This window comes from Triticum aestivum, chromosome 4B (genome assembly GCF_018294505.1).
Source record: "Triticum aestivum cultivar Chinese Spring chromosome 4B, IWGSC CS RefSeq v2.1, whole genome shotgun sequence".
Classification (NCBI taxonomy): domain Eukaryota; kingdom Viridiplantae; phylum Streptophyta; class Magnoliopsida; order Poales; family Poaceae; genus Triticum; species Triticum aestivum.
The window spans coordinates 589,424,176-589,431,131 of record NC_057804.1 but is presented as its reverse complement, the minus strand read 5'-3'; the positions used below and the strand labels follow the sequence as shown (position 1 = coordinate 589,431,131).

General features: G+C 39.3%; 1 pseudogene; it reads right to left on the bottom strand.

Moving 5' to 3' along the window:
* Window positions 1–1,678: 1,678 nt before the first annotated feature.
* Window positions 1,679–6,956, bottom strand: part of LOC123093435 (nucleolin 2-like) — a 9,748-nt pseudogene continuing 4,470 nt past the window's right edge.

Sequence of the window (6,956 nt, the reverse complement as noted above, 5' to 3'; positions counted from 1 at the left end):
GAACTCGCATCATGTCTTCTTTAATATCATGTTAAATCACGTCTTTACAGTCGTAGTACCATATGAGTTAAAAATTGGCTAGAAGTGAGGTAAGCATTTTATCTGGTTTGCTATCAAATCCACTGATGTGCTAATTCTTTTGGCATCAAACTGAATATGCCATGACAAGATTCACACATCGACATACCTCAGTCGTTACATTTGATCCATTGGGTTTGGATGGGATCATTAGTGGTTCGCCGTACTAGGCACACACTGATCAGATTTTGCCTTCTTTAGGGTCGCTTCCAAGCAACAATTTATCCACATGTTTTGTGGGGGTTTAACCAAGACCATGGTGCATTTAACGACATTAGGTTCTGGCCTCTTTGGGGTGGATGACTCATACGGCTCTTCAAAACATGCTCCCTTCGTTCAAGTTTACGAGGCCCACATGATCTTTTTAAGAAAAAATGACTACAAGATTAGTTATATGCCATAAAATATATCTCGCTGAATTGACATTTAAAAAAGTTTTCCAATGGTACGCCCTTCGTTCCAAAATGTAGTACATATTAGGATTTTGAAAAGTCCAACATCCACAATACAAAACTAGTATCATTATATTCATCAAGAATTGTATTTTTATATCTTATTTATTTAGCATTTACATGTCGATAGTTTATTATATAAATTGGTCAAGTGTAGACATGTTTGACTTTTGAAAACTTAATATGCATTGTGGAAAGGAGCGAGTATAATTTTTACAACATATGACTTGTATTTTATTGATCAATTTTTGCTTAAAATACATGCATAGTTTTCAGCCTTTTGAACTTTAACTTTCATCACCAGCTAAAGCATGGAGATATCATAATAAGAACGACAAATGTAGAGATGTTGACTCTGTGCTCCATAGAACCTTTGTAATTTTCAGATTTTATTGGGATATTTGTAGTTGGTGTATGTTTCAGTTATTCTGACTTTTGGTAGTACCTTTTTTTACTTAATCAATAAACATACTTCATAAGAGCATCTACAGCTGGACTCTTCAAGTTGACTAGGCAGTAGCACTACTGACCGGACAGGAGAGAAGAAAAAAGTTAACTCAACCAACACTACTGACCGGACAAGAGAGGAGAAAAAAAGTTAACTCAACCAGGCCCCTCAAAGCCTCCCTAAATGTTCAGTCCGTCACTCCTCGTACTCAGCCATATAGGGGCAACATGAGGAGGCCTGGACGTATCCCATCCTGCATCCGGCACATAGGATTTGGCCCACCATGAACCGTTCTTTCTTCTCTCTCTATCCCATCAGTCACATGCATGTGAACGGACCTATAGGTAAAAAAGCGGGGGACATGGCTACATGCATAAACAAACAAGGACTCAAAACAAGCATTGATTGGGCACATCCGCCTATTTCTGAAGGGTCGTATTAACTTCTAAGATTTCTAGAGTTGACCAAGATTATAGAGAACATATATTAACATCTTCAATATCAATAAATAAAATATGGAAGGTGCATGATGAATCTAATGATATTGATCTTGTATTGTAGGTATTGATATCTTTCTCAATAAATTTGTGGTCAAACGGCCTTTAAAACATTAATACACCTTATATTTTGAAGGAAGGAACAGAGGGAGTAGATCTTAGTTCTAAAAACAACCACATACGTGAATCTATATCTACAGTACTGAAAAGAACTGGCCAGAGATAAATAGTTTTGACAAGCTCGTCACTTCTCATGTTAACATACTTCAACAGCTTCACTGCATCAACACGTTACGTGAGGAATACACCGTGATTACCCCACCTCCATCAAATACTACTCTAGTTTGGTCTACAGATTATGTACAAGGTGAAACAGAATTGAGTTGATCACATTGATACAAAAGCCAGGACGGGGAGGGATCTCACTGAAAGAAAGAAAGAAAGAAAGAAGGAAGGAAAAAATCTACAAAGGGGGAACCCCGTCCCGGCACAGTTCCTATCTACCTGCCTGCAAAATTGATGTTGTAAAACTGCCTTCAACAATACCTCTGTTACGTAAGTTTCGCCTGCTCACACTGCCACGGACTTGTCGCGTGTGGAGGCGTTGGTGTTACTCCTTGTACCACACCGCATCACCCTCGATCGCTGCTGCTGTGATCACTAGGAAATTCATCAGAACAATTGATGAAACAGTGAGCTTTCCCAGCTTTCTGTCACCTGATGAATGCCTTGAGCTGAATGTTCAAACCAGGGACTGCTTTCTTAGAAAGGCAAAGCATGAAGCCAAGGTTCCCGACATTTTTCAGAGTAGATGCTGGGTAACAGCCTCTGAAAAACAGTTGCTAATGCCCTGCATGCATGGGCAGAAAGTCATGTCAGTACTGCAGTCAGTTGTCCATCTGTAAGATGTTTCAACGTACTTCAGGCAAAAGATTACTTCAAAACCACTCACATGATATGAGGGTGAACCCATTATTCCTTTGAATAGTCCTTTGCGAAGTCCTTCATTCTTTGCTTGATACTCTGGGGAATTAATAACCAAGAGAATCAAAATACATGCCACAAACCCAAGTGAAACAAAACACATGGAGGTCAACTCAAATGATAATGAAATTAACTGGAGTCAACTACCAAAAAGCATACTCAAAGATCATATTACACACCTGCAATTCTTCATGAAGCAATACGAAGACCTTCTTCATCAATTTATGCCTCTGCAGAATATAATGTCCTCAGTAAGAAATAATGAAGAAATGCAGAGAATGCCAAGATCTTGATTAATGCAATGCCCCCCCACCCCCACCTCACAGCACACACACACACACACACCCCATCCAAACCGCAGGTTATCAGTTAACTGTAAAAAGTTATGTTACTCAGGTTCAATCAATGAAGAAAAAGGCAGGCAGAAAGCATACTGTGCCCGATTCATGGTACATGTCTCGGAGTCTGTCAACAATGTTATAGTACTTATCCTTGTCTCTTTCTTTAGCAACATTGAAATCCTCCTGAACCTTTAGGAACTCAGACCTGCATAAAAAGCATGCTTAAGCTAAGTTATAGGAGAAGATAGAACATGGACTGTGAAGAATTAAAACAAGAGTACAAAGTGGAATTTTAGAAGGAAAAATTCAGGTTAGCACATACTGTGTTTTCTCTATCTGACTGTTCAAGTAAGAGTAGACCTTATATTTCTCATTGTACTCCTGCAAATAATCTTCGTATCTGAAAATGGATATAATCAGTTAGTTGCCTGCATGAACAAAAAGTACAACTGCAACGAAGATATACCAGCCATTGAGTAATTGCCTATGTGTGGTCTATCTCACAAGGAAAACAGTTGCGTTTTGAATCTCTTAATGAATATGATGCTGCGTTACACTTGTGACTGGGACCTATATTTGTGCTAAGTGTGGTACTGTTATCATTATTGGATTTCAAGACACAAAAATTACCCCAGAGGTAAACTGTAATCCCTCCATGACTCCGTCCCAAAATATATGACTTACTTTGTTTCTTCACGACAAGTCCTTGATAAAAATTCTCTTGGTATATAGTTTATGTGACATGAAAATGATGTCCTTAAAATCCCAATTTGTTAAACATTACTCATCAGACCTTATTATATTATTTAGTTTGATCTTCTAGTCAAAAGAAAATTCATTACAAAACACTTACTCCCTCGGTAAAGAAATATAAGAGCGTTTAGATCACTACTTTAGTGATCTAAGCGTTCTTATATTTCTTTACAGAGGGAGTACTAAATTACTCTGATTTTGTAAAGTAATTGTTGGTCGAAGTCATGCTCTGGCAAAACAAAATACACCTTATATTTTGAGACCGTACACAGGCGTGTGTGTATATTAGAGCAGAAAATTATTTCTAGCATCGGCTGAAAATCTCAAGGAAAATTCTGATTTAATCAAATATTTTCACAAGAAGGCAGTGTAAATCTTGGTGATGAGTGTGCAAACAAGCTAAACAAATTAAATGCACTAGCAGAAATACTTCAAAAGGCATAAAAACATCTAGTATATTGTCACTTACTGTGAAAAATCTTTTATTGGACCTTTCAGTTCTGGCTTAGCTTTATCGTACTTCTTAAAGAATAGATTGTCTTCTTCCGAAGAACTGTCTCTTCTCTTCCTACCTGTCTCAGTCTCTATCAAAGAGTTATTCCTACTTCTTTCCTCATTTTCTGCAGGGGAAATTGATTTTCGTGTTCTACACTCTATGCCATTCTTGGTACCATTCTGAGGAAGCTTGGGAGTAGTCTTCTTCCTATCTACATGATCTAGCATTCCACCCTGTGCCATTTTTGTTTCTCTTTTGCCTGTTTTCTCTACCGACCTGTCTGGATATAATACGTTCTCTGAATCTGAATCATCAGTCCTTGGCAATTGCCGACCCTGTGAAACATTTCCTCTATGCTGAGACCTATTATTATCAAAGTCGTATCCGGCGGTCTTCCTTGGGAATCCTTCCTGGTTTATATTACCTCCAGAATTAAATTCTTGCGGTGATGGTTTCCTCTGATCATGGGAAGCAGATAGGGCAACCTTCCTGGTATTCATATTGGGGTAGAAATTATCTACATTAGTTGCTTTACCATCAAGCGACTTAGAAGAACTATTTCTCTCAAGTTGTTTCCTTGTCCTCCCGTTGTCATTTTCCGAAGGTAACTCACGAAGTTCCCCCAACTCGAGATCAGAATGCTCTCTCTGGAGCACCTTTTTTGGAGATGATTTCTCAGCACTGTTTCTTTGCAAAATTGGTGGCTTGCCATTAGTTTCAGTGCATTCAGGAAGAGACATCATCATGTTGTGATTAACATTTCCTCTGACACCTTTGGTCAAATTCATGGGATTTGTATCAATATTAGGATCCTTTGAGCGCTTGTGCTTTTTCCCATCAAGAGAAGATCCCCCATGCCTACCCCTTTTTCTTGCAGCAGAATCATCAGTGTTGTCAAAATTAACATTCCCAGGGCTGCCATCCATACTATTCAAAGGTTTCTGCACCTTATCTAATTTCTTCTTAGAGCTTGTTTTCGTGATCTTTTCTTGTTTTCCCTCAGAGTGAGTTGGGATGGGCAGATTTTGGCTCTGATTTATCTTTTGTAGATCACCAGGAGTCACAGGCCTTCCTTCCATAGGACTAATATCTTGTACCTGTAGCTCAGTATGTGTGTCCCATCCAAGATTCCCTGTCTCCTTGCTTGACCTCTCATTGATATGTTTGTCAGGAGGCAAGTTCTGTCTCTGTGCTGATAAAGAACCTGTAGCTCCTGAATAGGCAAAGTCAACCTTGGCCTTTTTGGCACTTTCTGGCTTTGTAATAGCATTCTCATTACCCGGAAACCTTTTCAAGGTGGGTTTGGCACCTTTCTCTGATATTCTTGTGGGCACATGGTTTGTTCCACCCTTTGAGGTTGACTTTCTTCTGCTACCATGCTGCTCCGTGAACTGAATAGCTTCTTCATTAGGTAAGTTCTCACTACTCGCTGCTAAGGGGTCATCAAAATGATTGTCCTCATAAGACATTTTGTTTGCAGGATACTCACCATCAACTATACTTGGATCTAACCTGGTACTCACCATGTTTTCGCTTCCTGGAAATTCTGATGGCATGTCTACATCGCTTGCACCGAATTTCTCAGTTGCTGTAGTGGCATATGCCGGCTCATCATTGTCGACATTCAAATTATTCAGATCAATGTGTGATGATGTGCTCTTATAATCCAGATTTGTCCCAATATCAATTTGCTCATCATCGCCATCAAATGTTGGAAAATCTCTTGGCGAGGAAGACAACTTCAGTTCATCTGCTACTTTCCTACGTGCTGTATCTGGCTTGTTATCATCACTTGTAATATCCACAAATGCATCAGATCCTTCCTTGCTGCTTGATGAAGCATCACTATCGCTGTCGCTGCTGCTCCCACTGCCACTTCCAGCACTTCTACTCTGACTGCCACTATCACTTCCACTGCCACTACTGTCACTGTCGCTGTCACTATCACTTCCACTCTCACTAGAGCTACCTGCTTTGCCATCACTGTCATTGACCTTTTCGTCTCCTGCAGCTGAAACCGGGGAGCCCCCAATTTCAATCTTCTCAATATCAGGATCATCTATGCTTAAGCTTGGAGCAATTTCTTCGATGTTCTCATCGATAGTCCTGTTAGATACATCAGTTAGACACTGAGGTGCTTGTGGGCGGAAGTAGCAAACATGTAGAAAATAACTATACATAAAACTATGGAGGGCATCATGAAGGGAATGCCCGGTTAAACAAGAAAAGAAGCACATAATGAACTTGTAGGAGAAAAATAGTACCTTCCACTGCCAGATGCATGATTAGAGTTTTCTACTTCCAGTTCAGGTTTCAGCAAATACCTCCCTGATGACTGGCAATCTGCAACCTGGATAAATAAAAATATGTTAAGTGTGCATCATGATATATTCTTAATGTCTCCTTACCGAGAAAAAAGGCGGTGGATAATGTTTGTGACTCACATTCTTAAGGACATGCTCTATTTTCTTTGAAGCATTTGGAATTGCATCTGCAACAGCTTTCTCCAAGGCCTACATATGTTTCACAACATGTAGTGAAGAGAAACATCAGGAAATTCCTTTTGGAGTAAGCCTTCGGGAATCAGGCAACTAAACAAATGACAAGAACAAAGGCATCTAAGATCATGAACCAAAGCATTTGTAGCATATGATCAAGCCAACTATGGATGATATCACAATACATCATGTATAAAGCTGGAAAAAAAATCAAAAGATACAGAACAGTCATCAGACCACAAGGTCAGCCATAATTGAAGTGACATCTCATAGAGCAAACTCATGGAACTATGGCTGTCTTTCAAACGAGTGCAGAAAAATCATGTATAAGTTAGCATGGAAGCTTGTAATATTTAAAAATTACTGGTAGTTCATTTTAAAACTTCTGGATTCCTTTTCCTATTTGCAC